The 12,777-nt window shown below is 40.6% G+C and overlaps 2 pseudogenes; one reads left to right on the forward strand and one right to left on the reverse strand.

Moving 5' to 3' along the window:
* Positions 1 to 6,540: 6,540 nt before the first annotated feature.
* On the reverse strand, positions 6,541 to 7,336 carry LOC100963703 (annotated as a pseudogene).
* A 316-nt stretch (positions 7,337 to 7,652) lies between these two features.
* LOC111723732 lies at positions 7,653 to 8,999 on the forward strand (annotated as a pseudogene).
* Positions 9,000 to 12,777: the final 3,778 nt, after the last annotated feature.

Raw genomic sequence — 12,777 nt, forward strand, 5'->3', positions numbered from 1 at the left:
TAACCAGTTTGATCTAAGCATTCCATTTTGTAAGTCAAATCATCACATTGTACCTCATAAATGTATGCAGTTATGATTTAATAAAAAATGTATCTATCCCTCTTTTCTATAAATTGGGGGAGGGGATATCTTAGATTCTTATCTCTAATTCAGATGATTAACATTTTGAGCTTTTAATTTAGTGAGTGGGAGGGAAGGATGTATATTTCATCAACTTTTAATAAAGCAGAAATGTAAATGGTGGATTTAGGGATTAAAGTTTGCGGTCAGTCTTCTGACATTCATTGGTGCCCACTACCTGTGAGCCATTCAGCTCGGCTAGGCTGGGATGTCACAGGGCAGGTGTGGCATCTGACACACATTTTAAGGGGGCACTGTCAAGTAGAGCAGGCATCATAGACACCTATATCACTGTAGTTCAAGATAGAAAGTGTTTCGATAAATGAATAAAGGCTGTAATTTCAGAGGAGAGATTCTTTTGAATCTCTAGTTTCATGCCACCATCATTTTCCTTCCCTGGGACTATAGTATTGGTGACTTGAGTGTTCCTGGCTCTCAGTATCTACTATGAGCTGGGCAGCGTGAAGCAGGGAACACCAGACATATGATGGGATCGTATCTGGATAGAAAAGCAGAGATAACGTACCTCCAAAATAACAACTCAAGGCAAACTGACACTGGGCCTTGAGCACACAGGTTCACATTTGCCAAACAATAGCAATGAGTGAGGAAAAATGGGCCAAGAATAGGAAGGAGAGGTTCAAGGAGACTGCTGAGAACTGGCACTCACACTTCCTCTCTAAGTAGGCAGAGGCCACTTAGCTACACCAACTTATTGCCAAGCAGGGTAGATAGGGGGGCCTGGACCACTAGATACACAGAATTGTTTAGAGGAAAAATATAAATCCTTCAATTATGGGGTATTGTGAGTATTGCTATTTTTTTTTTTTAATCTTTTAAGCACTAGGTAAGCCATACAGAACATTCAGTGGGCCTGAGGTGGCCTGGGACCTCCCACCTGCCAGCCTCTGGCATATCCTATTGTCAGCAGAAAAGAACCCAAACTGTGAAATAATTTAAAGAGGTTTCCTCTGAGCCAAATACATACAACTATGGCCCAGAGAGCCACGCCCAAGAAGCCTTGAGCTTTACATATTTCTGGGAGACAGGAATTAACGTCAAGTCAACATGTGGAAGATATACGTTGGTTTGGCCCGAAAAGGCAGGCTGTCTCAAAACAGGGAATGGTGGGCTATGGATAGGTTTAAAGATTCTTTGATTTGTAATTTGTTAAAGAAGTGAAAGTTTGTCTACAGGCTTGGGATGGTTTAAGTTAAGAAAAAGGCATCTGTTAATCAGAGACAAGCCACCGGACACAGACGCTAGTGATATGCTAAGTGAATTGAACACCTGCCCATGTGGTTTTAACTTTGTCTTGTACGGCCTCAGGCCTGTTAAGTTACAAGAGGGGAGAGGGACATGACCAGGCATGTCTCTTCTCCCTTCTCATGGCTAGTAATTCAGTTTTTGGGCATTTCTAGGGTGCTCTTGGCCAAAAGGGGGTCCATTCAATTGGCTGGGGACTTAAGATTTGATTCTTTTCCACACTGTACTAAGGCAACTATACTAAGGCAACATAATTTATAGCCAAGAATCTCAGGAAGGAGTATTTCTCACAAGTTCAGAAGAAAGAGTGTAGAGGAGACAGTGTGAATATACGTATGTACCTACCGGACCTTGATATAGTAGTCAGAAAGAGGCAAGGATTCTGGCAGCTGGAGGTCAGGGTATGAGCAGGAATCAGAACGCACCACTGAACCTCAGACCAGAGAAGTGAATGGAGGCCAGACACAGTAGTGACTGGGTGTGGGTCCCTTATGGACTTGAAATCCCCTCTCCTCCTCATAAGAGTGGTGATATCTATCACCCAGAGTTGTTGGAAGAAATTGATAGGCTTACTCATAGAAAATGCCTGGTGTCATGCCCGGCCTCAATACAGAACACTGAGGTATTGGTTCTTCTTGCTATTTAATAAAATGTTCAGACTTTTGGCATTAGTGAAGGGCTGATTCTTTTATTTTTCTTTCTTAAAGTTAATGTTTTTACTTAGTTCGTGTAAACTAAACATTCAGGAATGTATAAAGATTAAAATAACAATTGTGTATATTCTTGTCACTCATCACCCAGAATTAATCAAGGTTTTCTTTTTTTAATGATTTACATTATTGATTTTGTAAAAATAACATATCTATCATAGAAACTTGCTAAGACACAGAGAAGTATAAAAATGAAAGAAAAACATGCATGCCCTTTCATCATTAAATTAGGTACAAATCATTTCGGATAGCTTTATGGGTATTATAAATAAAAGGATGAGAGCTTCCTGGAGGGTTGTGAGGTTGCCAAGAATGAGATACTCCATGTGAAGCATATAGTAGCTTAGTGACTGACATGGCTCAATAAATGTTGGGTCATCGTAGTCAGCAGTGGGCAGGCCCTGTTCAGTAACTTTATGGTGTAATTTCTGTATTGTTTTTAGTAGAAGTCTAGTATTCAAGTCAGAGTCAAGACTTCTAGGTCTCCTTTCCCTCCCCTGTGTGCATGAGCTGGGAAGAGGAAGTGACCAAGATCCTTGGGAAATTCATCAACTGAGCTGATGTATAAAAAGCTCCAGGGAGAGAAGAGGTCACATTTTCTCCCTTTCTCTCTTCCTCTCTCTTCTCCTCTTTCCTTTCCCACACTTCTTTCCTGTTTTGGCTTAACACTCAGCAATTGGAGTGCTCGGAAAATGCTTACAAAGTCATTCGAGCTACACTTTAGACCCTCCTTCTCTTCCTGAGAAACACCCACACTGATCCTGCAGTAGATGAGTATTGATTGTGACATCTGTCTTCACCAGTGGCCCAAGAAAGGGGTGCACGTGTTTGCTGGCTCTGGTTAGCTCAACAGAAGGCAGGAAGCAAATTAGCTCTTAGAAGGTCGTCTTTTGCACCTGAAATTCATTACAGTTTTACACCCATTTTGAAAATGCATCTTTTAATCCTCTGAACCAAGAGTAAAAGTCTAGCCCACTTGGTGAGAAAACTGTTTTGCTTGGTGATTAAAAAATCTAGCACTGCCTGGTTCTTTGAGCTTTGCAAAAATTTGCTGTAGCTTCCTTTTGCCATAAAGCAGGTGTCAAGTGAAGACTTTGTGTATGTTTATGATCATTATGTTATATTAAAGAATCGTGAGTTCCGGGATGGGAACAAGAACGCTGCATATTCCTCTACCTGCAAAGCAATTAAATTATTGCCTGACATGTTTATAGCTCCAGAACCAGTAATCAGCTTTTAGTCTGAATAGAGGACATGGTGTTATAATCCAGTGCTTTGCCGAGAGGCTCATATTTAGCATTTGCATTTGATAATTTAATTTAAATAATACTGAGCAAGCACAGTTACACTTCTTGGCCACTGTCAGAGTAATAGGAAGGAATGCAAAGCACAGACTGTTTTTTTCTTTTTTCTTTTGTAAATAATTTGGTATTCCTGAATGGTTTTCACTTCCCTGTTATTAACCTCAGCTGCTCTTGTCAAATAAACCAAAAAATGGTAGTAGCCTCTAAAGCCATGAGTATTGTGTCTCTCTTTGTTCCCTTTCTCCTCGTCCCACGGAAACAATATCTAAGCAATCTATAAATTTCCATGTGACTGTGAAAGGCCCAAAGTGAATCATTAAAAAAAATATACCCCCCCTTGCTGGGACTTCTTTTTTGCAAGATGCCTTTATGTATTAGAGATCAATTTTCTGATAAGATTCTCTGTTCCAGAGAATATTTGGTAATGTTAGCAAAAGTAAGTGCTTGCCGCAGGAGTAGTGAATCCCAAGTTAATGCTCAATAATATCACCAACACAATGGAATATATTGCAGAAAAGAATCTCTTCTCGCTCATACCCTCTCTGAAAACATCCCGGATGACTTCGGGATTGTCTTTGATAGGACTGTCTAGCTAGCAATTTCTTGACAGATTTTATTTACTCCAGGGCAAATTGTGTGCCAACTGGTTGCCCAACTGGTCACTATCTCCACTTCACTATCTCCTTTCTCCCTTTCCCTCTACTTCCCATGAACAACCCCTCCCCCCAAGATTATTCCCATCCCTGGAAGGGGAATTCCAGAGCATTCCCATTATGCTCTGGAGATCCCAGGTGTTTAGAAACAAACTGTATGGGCCCTACCATTAGTTCTTTTTTCTTTCTTTCTTTCTTTTTTTCATTTTGCCTAGCTTTTTAATCTTACCCAGTAGGATCTACCTGACTTATCTCAGTGCTAAGTCTTTTTTATTTATTTTCTTATACACTGTCTCACTCTGTTGCCCCAGCCAGAGTGCCATGGCATCAGCCTACCTTGGAGCAACCTCAAGCTCCTGAGTTCTTCATTTGATCCTCCTGCCTCAGCCTCCCAAGTAGCTGGGACTACAGATGACCACCACAATGCCCAGGTAATTGTTTTCTTTTTATTTTCAGTAGAGATAGGGTCTTTCACTTGCTCAGGCTGGTCTGGAGCTCCTGAGTTCAAGTGATCCTCCCACCTTGACCTCTCAGAGTGCTAGGATTCCAGGTGTGAGCCACTGTGCCCAGCCAGGCCCTGAGTCTTGATAGAACACAAGGAGGTCGAATGAGACCTTCATTTTCACTATGCATCACTGTTCCCAAGACCCACACAGTGACCCAAAATGCTGACTGGTTGCAAATACTGCACATATCAGTCTCTATATGCCTTCAAATGATGTTTTTTATACGAAGAATGAGATTTTCTAACAACTGTTGTTCATAACTGTGTTACATAAAAAATATTTAAGTGGATTTCCTAGTGTCTCTAATCCTGTTTGCATCTTCCCGGGAGGGACATGGAGGGGTAAGTGGAGATGTGTGGTTTCCCTTTGTTTTCTCAGATTCAGCATGACTGGCCGTGCACACGCCTGGTCACAGCACACCAGTGTGGCTGGAGCTTAGCAAAGGCTGCCCTCCCACTTGGACTTTAAATGTGTCCTGGGAAATAAGGCCTGAGTCTGCCAAATGCCCACTAAGAGGATTCTCTTTCCTCTGAAGAACAGTCTTTACCCTGCTGGTCCAAATGATAAGTATATTTCGTCTGGAACCTCTTTCAAACCTCCCAACTAACATGGACTGTGATTTCCTGTTTTCCCAATGCTGAAACTGAAAAATAGACGAGTGAACTAACTTGCCCTGTTAGGAGATAAGGAATCAAAATCTAATGCAGGTCTTTCCAGCCCTAAAGCTCATGCTATCTGTACACCTTCAGAGGTTCTAGCCCCTATCCCTTTGTGTATATTAGCAAATGTTCTGTCACCATATAAATGCTAGATACACAATTTATATATTGCTCTTTGGTCAATATAGATCACCACTGAATCCTTGTCAACCATGGCAAGGCATGTTTGATTATGAAAATAGTTGCTAGTACCCAGGTAGCTATGATGCACCTGTATAAACCACATGGCACTGTCCCAGACTGGACTTTTGTTCCCCTTAATCTCTGCCCTTACTGATTAAGCTAAGGAAAGAGAGACGATAAAACATTTCTTGGCCATGGAGACATAATCCCTGCTGTGTCCTGGGTCTTTTCTGCACCGTGTCAGATGTTCTAGGTTTAAACTACCAACCACACAAGGGACTAAGAGGAGGATTTTTATATGGTAGGTTGTGGTGCTGGAATATTTCCTGGTAAAGTGACTCTGAGAAATAGAGCCAAGATGTTCAAGGAGAAATCACCAGCACTCAAATTGGCAGCCTCTCAGGGGACTGTGAGTGATGATCCAGGCAAGTTTAATACACTGTTCTTGTGGTAGTAAATGTTTGGTTCCTTCACAGGAACGAGGCTGATAAAATCCTGTGAACATGGATACTTCATCATAGCACATGTAATGATTTTCATTTGTTTTAATTCCATGATTAGTTCTGTTAATAAAAACGTCTATTTAAGCTATTTAAGACACCCACTAAAATGCTATAATATTAATTTCGTGGAAAAATTCCAGCAGAACTATATTAGTTTTTCCCCCATTAAGGTAACATTATGGACTTTTAATGGCACTCTCAGCAATAATGGTTTTTATTGACCTAATTATTAAATGAGTTAAAATCTGTCTTAAAGCCTTGAAAATTATGTACTAACAGCATCAAAGAGAGAGCCATGGTTGGTTACTGTGCATTACAAAAGAGAAACCCTGAACCAGGTTTCCGACATGTATTTGGTTCATCCAAAAGGAAGGCCAAATCATACTGTACTTTCCCTAAATGCATTTGCTGTTTTCTATACATAAAATTTGTAAGAGCAAAAGAAGACTGTGAGTTATGATATTAAATTATACATGGGAAACTTCTCTGCATGCTCTGTCTCTTACACTTTTCTTTTTTGATGGTTTCCAAAAGTAGTGTTAGAATTTTTCAATGGTTTTTTTTTTTTTTTTTCAATTTGAAAGCAGTCATTGTTTATTAACTGACTAGATTACAAAAACAATCAGGGCAGACACCTTAGTCCATTCTTCTAATAAGCCTATTGATTCAGTCTTCCCTGTTACCAGCATCTCCACTTTCTACAAAGTGGGTTGTCTTTTTCTTCATTCCCCCCGTGGAGATGATAACTTGAAGGGCCACAAGAAGTTATTTGCTTCTTTGAAGCGTTTTCCAACAGTATAGATCTCATGAATCAGATCCTCCATGCAGATGATGCCATATTTACCAAGAGATCATGCAATCAAACTGTTGTCAGTCAATGCAATTCGTTCTTACTGATTTTGCCATAACCACGCTTGTAGATTAGCTCATTTACTGACTTCAGATTTGGGTACCCCCTTGCAATATACGGTCCTACAGTCCTCAGCATGTTAATGGAAGCCTTGTTGAGCTGAACAAAAGTTCCATTGAAGATCTGGCGAAGGCGAAGAAGCTGCAACACCTTTCGGACCTTTGGACTCACACCATTGATACCTCTGATCCTGATGACAAATGTCAGTTTGGGTTCTGCAGGTACATAGAAGTTGCCGGCTTTTCCTGCCATCCCAGCCATCCAAATCTCAGTTCTGTACATCTGCCTGTATTCTTTATGATAATGCTTAGCTTTGTCATAGATAAGCTTCCTCCTTGCCTTTCGAAGCATCTTTTGGGCACATTTCTTTCTCAGACACTTGATCTTCAGCTCTGCGAAATTCTTTCGCTTTTTCTTAAGGGTTTCTGGCACAGCAGGAACCTTCTTTTTCTTCTCTTCAACATCCTCCGTGGTTCCAGCCAGAAAAAAAAAAAAAAAAACTTTCAATGGTATTAAATACATGATGGAATCTGTGAAGACATTTTATAATTAATTTTTAGCATAGAAGTAATACAGTCAGTGCAATACATTTAAACTGTGCAGAAGGAGAATAAAATATCAAATCCCACTTTCCAAAAGTGCTACAGTTAAAATCTTGAGGAAGCTGTTTGTAAATTATTGATTTTTGCCTTCTGATAATATTGACATTTGGTGGGGCATAAATAGCAAATATGTGACACGTCCATAATCCCCTGTCTTAAATCAGACATGGTTAAGGGATTGCAGCCCTTTTCTCCCTGAGAGGAACAATACCATTTTGAATCCATCTCAGGACTGCATGTCAGGAAAACCCACCCAATATGAACTGACAGAAGAATGGAAAGCTCATTTATACCCCTGGTGATCGTTCACAGCTATAAAGTATTTTCCCAGACACATGTAGGAACCTCATTTGTTCATCAAAGTAATTCTTTAAGAGAGGGAGGATGAGGATTATCGGTTCTATTTTAGCAGACAAAAAACCAAGACTCAGACTAAGGAAGTGACTAAATTAGGACACAGAGGTGGTGAAGAGTAAAATTAGAATGAGAAGTCACAGCTTCTGAATGCTAGTTCACTCTCCTCCCCTCTCCGGTTCCCCCTCCCTCCCTTACCTTTCCTCTCCTCTCCTCTCACCTTCTTTTTGTTTTCCCTTCTCTTCTTTTCTTCCTTCTTTCTTTCTTTCTTATAGTGGCATCATTATAGCTCACTACAATCTCAAAGTCCTGGGCTCAAGCACTCTTCCTGCCTCAGTCTCCTGAGTAGCTGGGACTCCAGATGCACGCCACCATGCCCAGCTAATTTCTGTTATTTGTAGAAATAGTGTTTTGCTCTTGCACAGGCTGGTCTTGAACTCCTGGCCTCAAGTGATCCTCTTGCCTCATCTTAGTGCTAAGTGTTAAGATTACAGATGTAAGCTGCTGCACCTAGCCCTGTTTGTCTTTCATTCATCCATTCCATAGATACTTATTGAACATTTTCTGGGTGTCAGACACCTCTCCTTACTTATATTTCATTGTGGAAGTTTCCATTCTGGGGTAGAAGTCGATAATAAGTTCATAAATAAATAAGATGATTTCAAAAGTGCCATGACTTCTGACAAAGGAGAAGAATTGAGCCCTGAGAATTTGAAGTCTTCTTTGACCCCAGACAACTTCACAAAGAGGCCTTTCTTCTGTATGAAATCAAGTGGGGCACAAGCCACAAGGTCTGGAGAAACACAGCCCCAAATACTACCAATCATGTTGAAGTAAATTTTATAGAGAAATTTACTTCAGAAAGACATTCTGATGCTCCCATCAGCTGTTCTTGTCTTGGAGTCCCTGTTAGGAATGCTCCAAGGCTATTAGAGAATTTTTGAACCATCCTTGTGTGACTCTGGTTATTTATGTAGTGCAGCACATGGATCAACAAAAATGGCAAGGACTCAGGGACTTCATTGACAATGGTGTGATTGTCCAGATCATGAGTCTCAGAGCATCAGCACTGCTAGAGTCAACTACCCACCTGGGAAAGATACCCACCTCTGTGGATAATGCTGTGTGCACTGGTGCTCCACTGTGTAATTCTAAGTCTTCCACCCTATTTAAAGATTTCGAGTATATGTCAAAATCAGACTTATTCTCCAATTGCCATTACTAAATGATTCTACCCCATATCCTTTTAGCCGCAGGGTTGATTCAGCTCTTCTGTGACTTGGAGATGAATAGAATGTTTCTTTATGTGTACTGTTTCAAGAACAAACAATGCTGACTTACTGAAGAGTCAATGCCATTAAGAGTCTTGAAATGTTCACAAGTAACACCAAAACTTAAAATAACAATAAGTATTTATTATCTCTCACAGTTTCTGTGGGTCAGGAATTTAGGAGTAACTTACCTTCGCATTTCTGGCTCTGGGTCCCCCAGGTGGTTGCAGTCAGGAGTTGGGTCGCAGGTGCTGGTAATCCCAGCTGAGGGAGGCTAAGGTGGGAGGATGGTTTAAGCCCAGAGATTCAAGACTGCAGTGAGCTAGGATTATACCACCATGCTTCAGCCTGAGTGATGGCTTGAGACCCTTTCTTTAAAAAAGGAAGAAAAAAGATGTCAGCCAGGTTTTTGTCATTGAATGTGCTTCCCAGGTAGCTCACTCACATGGCTGGCAAGTTGGTAGTGACTGGCAGAAGGTCTCAGTTTCTTGCCATGTAGGCATCTCCACAGGACTGCTTAAATGTCCTCATGATGAAGCAGCTGGCCTCCTAAAGAACAAGCAGTAGTTTAAGAGAAACGAAAGAGGAAATGTCCAGCTGGGTGCTGTGGCTCACGCCTGCAATCCTAGCATTTTGGAGGCCAAGGTGGGTGGATGGCTTGAGCTTAATAGTTTGGGACCAGCCTGAGTAATAGAGAGACCCCATCTCTGCTGAGAATAGAGAAAATAGTTGGGGGTTTGTGCCAGGTGCTTGTGGTCCTGGCTGAGTGGGGTCTGAGGCAGGAGGATCTCTTCAGCTCAAGAGTTTGAGGTTGCTGTGGGCTGTGATGTTCTTCAGCTCAAGAGTTTGAGGTTGCTGTGGCCCTCCACCCGGGGTGATGGGGTGAGACTCTGTCTCAAAATAAATAAATAAATAAGTAAAGAAAAGAAAAACACGGCTAGAAAGAAACAAAAGACAAAGTAACATCCATTTTTATTTGTTTCTGTCTTAGAACATCATAAGATTTAATAAATAATTTATTTATCAGAATTTACAGGAGGGTTTGTTTATTGATTTGTTTATTTATTTTAAGATAGGGTCTCACCTTGTCACCCTCTTAAGAGTGCCGTGGCATTGTGGCTCACAGCAACCTCAAACTCTTGGACTCAAAGGATCTTCCTGCCTCAGACTCCTGTGTGGCTGGGACTGCAGGAACCTGCCATGACACCTGATTATTTTTTTCTATTTTTGGCAGAGGTGGAATCTCGTTCTTGCTCAGGCAGTCCACCCACCCTGGCCTGCAAGACTGCTGGAATTATAAGTGTGAGTCACCGTGCCTGATCACAGGATGATTTATTGTTGCAATAAGAATAGCTCCAAAATCTGGGTAGCTTAACACCAAAAAAGGTGTATTTCCCACTCTGATTGCAGTTTAAGGCAAGTTGGGTGGGAATATCAGGCCTTGGAGTCCTCTACTGAACTATCTAAATTCAGCTACCATGGGGTGGGGTGCATTAAAGTAGTAGTGTCAAGAACTGGCAAACAGCACTTCTGCTCCCACTGACTGACCCAAAAGTCATCCACATGGCCCCACCTGTCTGTAAGGGGGGCTGAGAAGATGTCAGCCAGGTTTTTCATCATTTCAAGGCAAAATGGGGTTAGGACTAAGTGTCAACCAATGGATGGATAAAGAAAATGTGGTATGTACATACACTAAAATATTATTCAGTCATCAAACCATAAAATACTATTGTTTATAGCAACATGGATAGAACTGGAGGTCATCATGTTACACAAAATAAGCCCAGCACAGAAAGACAAATATGGCCTGTTTTCACTTTTATGTGGAAGCTAAAGAAGTGGATCTCATAAACATCAGGCAGATTGGTGGTTACCAGAGGAAGAGTAGAAGGGAAAGGTGGTGAAAATAGGCTAATTAATGGCTAGCAACATATAGTTAGATAGAAAAAATAAGATCTAGTGTTCAATAGATCAAAAGAGTGACTATAGTTAACAATAATTATTGTACATTTCAAAATAACTAATAGAAAAGAATCCAAAGTTCCTAGAATAAAAACAAGATTAATATTTAAGGTGATTTATATTACAATTACCCTGATTTGATCTTTACACGTGCATCAAAATATCACCTGTATCCTCCAAATAGGTATCTCTGTTATACAACACATCAATTAAAAAATTTTTAAAGAAAATAAGTTTAGAAAACACATAGAGATATAGTGTGCCTGACCCAATGAGGAGTCAACTTGGCCCAGACATTTGCCTGGCTTGCCTTCCCTGGGTTGGTTTGGTCTTTCTGGGACATTGAAAGGAGACGGGAACTTAAAGCTGTCCATATGAAGATTATGCAAATTTTTATCTGTTGTGAAAGATACCAGTTTTAGATTTTTTTTTTTTTTTGAGACAGACACTTTACTCTGTTGCTGCAGACTAGAGTGCCATGGCATTTGCCTAGCTCACAACAATGACCTCACAGCAACCTCAAACTCGAGGGCTTAACCCAACTTCCTGCTTTGGCCTCCTGAGTTGCTGGAGGGTACAAATGATTAAGTTGCCTTGTTTGTTAGATAAAGTTCAAGTTGTGGTTGACCCATTTGCCCAGAAAGTGTGATGTGTACCCTTACCTTGTGCCCATTAGGTGAAAGCTTACCTATCCCCCGCCCTTCTCCCTGACTCCTTTCCCTGCTCCCTCCCCCAACTTGATTTTAATTGTGTTTTTCATTTATATGGGGATGTTGTTGTTTATTTATTGGTTTCGTGTTAGTATTGAGTACATTGGATACTTGCTTTTCCATTCTTATGATACTTTACTAAGAAGAATGTTCTTCTTCAGCTCTGAATTTTTCTATTTTGAGTACAGAAGGGGTCTGCTCTTGCTCAGGCTGTTTTGGAATTCCTAAGCTTAAGCCATCCTCCCACAACTGCCTCCCAGAGTGCTGGGATTACAGACATGAGCCACCATACCCCACCCAATAGTGTAGGTTTGTCTTATATGTTGATCATATTTCTCCACACTCCACACCCCAATTATTTATCTTCTGTCACTGTATTTAAAGTTTTTTAAAAGTTTGAATAAATAAATGTATTTAAAAAAAGATAACTTCAGTTAACAGTGGATATTATAAAGAAAAACATTGAAAGGCACATGTGAATCTTTCTAAATGTAGAATATAAATGTCTCAACACAATAACTAAGAAAATGACATGAAGGCTATGTTAACCAGTTTGATGAAAATATTTCAGATTGTATATAAAACCAGCACATTGTACCCCATGATTGCATTAATGTACACAGCTATGATTTAATAAAGAAAAAGAAAAACATTGGATAGAAAGAGCTGCAGTGTTTAAGGGGGTCACAAGATAGGTCTCTTTGAAGATTAACACATGAGCTGAGACCCAGCAGAAGAAAGGGCTGCTACCAAAAACCTTGGGAACAACATTACAGGCAAAGGACTAGCTGGTGTAAAGACTCTGCAGATGGAAGGAAGTTCATGTGATCAAAGGACAGAAGGTGGGTCTGGGTTGTTAGAGACCCATACATGGGTCTGAGAGGAAAGAGACATCAGGTGGCCCAGAGCATGCAGAACTATGCTACAGGATTTCGATTTCATTCTCAAGTTAGAGGACATTAAAGATATGACATAACCCAATCCATGTTTCAATAACTAGACCTAATTTTGTCTTAAATGCTAACCAGGGTGACTGTCTTGCTTCAGGGGCATGCTGTACTCTG

Source organism: Otolemur garnettii, unplaced genomic scaffold, assembly GCF_000181295.1.
Source record: "Otolemur garnettii isolate 467f Iridium unplaced genomic scaffold, OtoGar3 scaffold00015, whole genome shotgun sequence".
Lineage (NCBI taxonomy): Eukaryota > Metazoa > Chordata > Mammalia > Primates > Galagidae > Otolemur > Otolemur garnettii.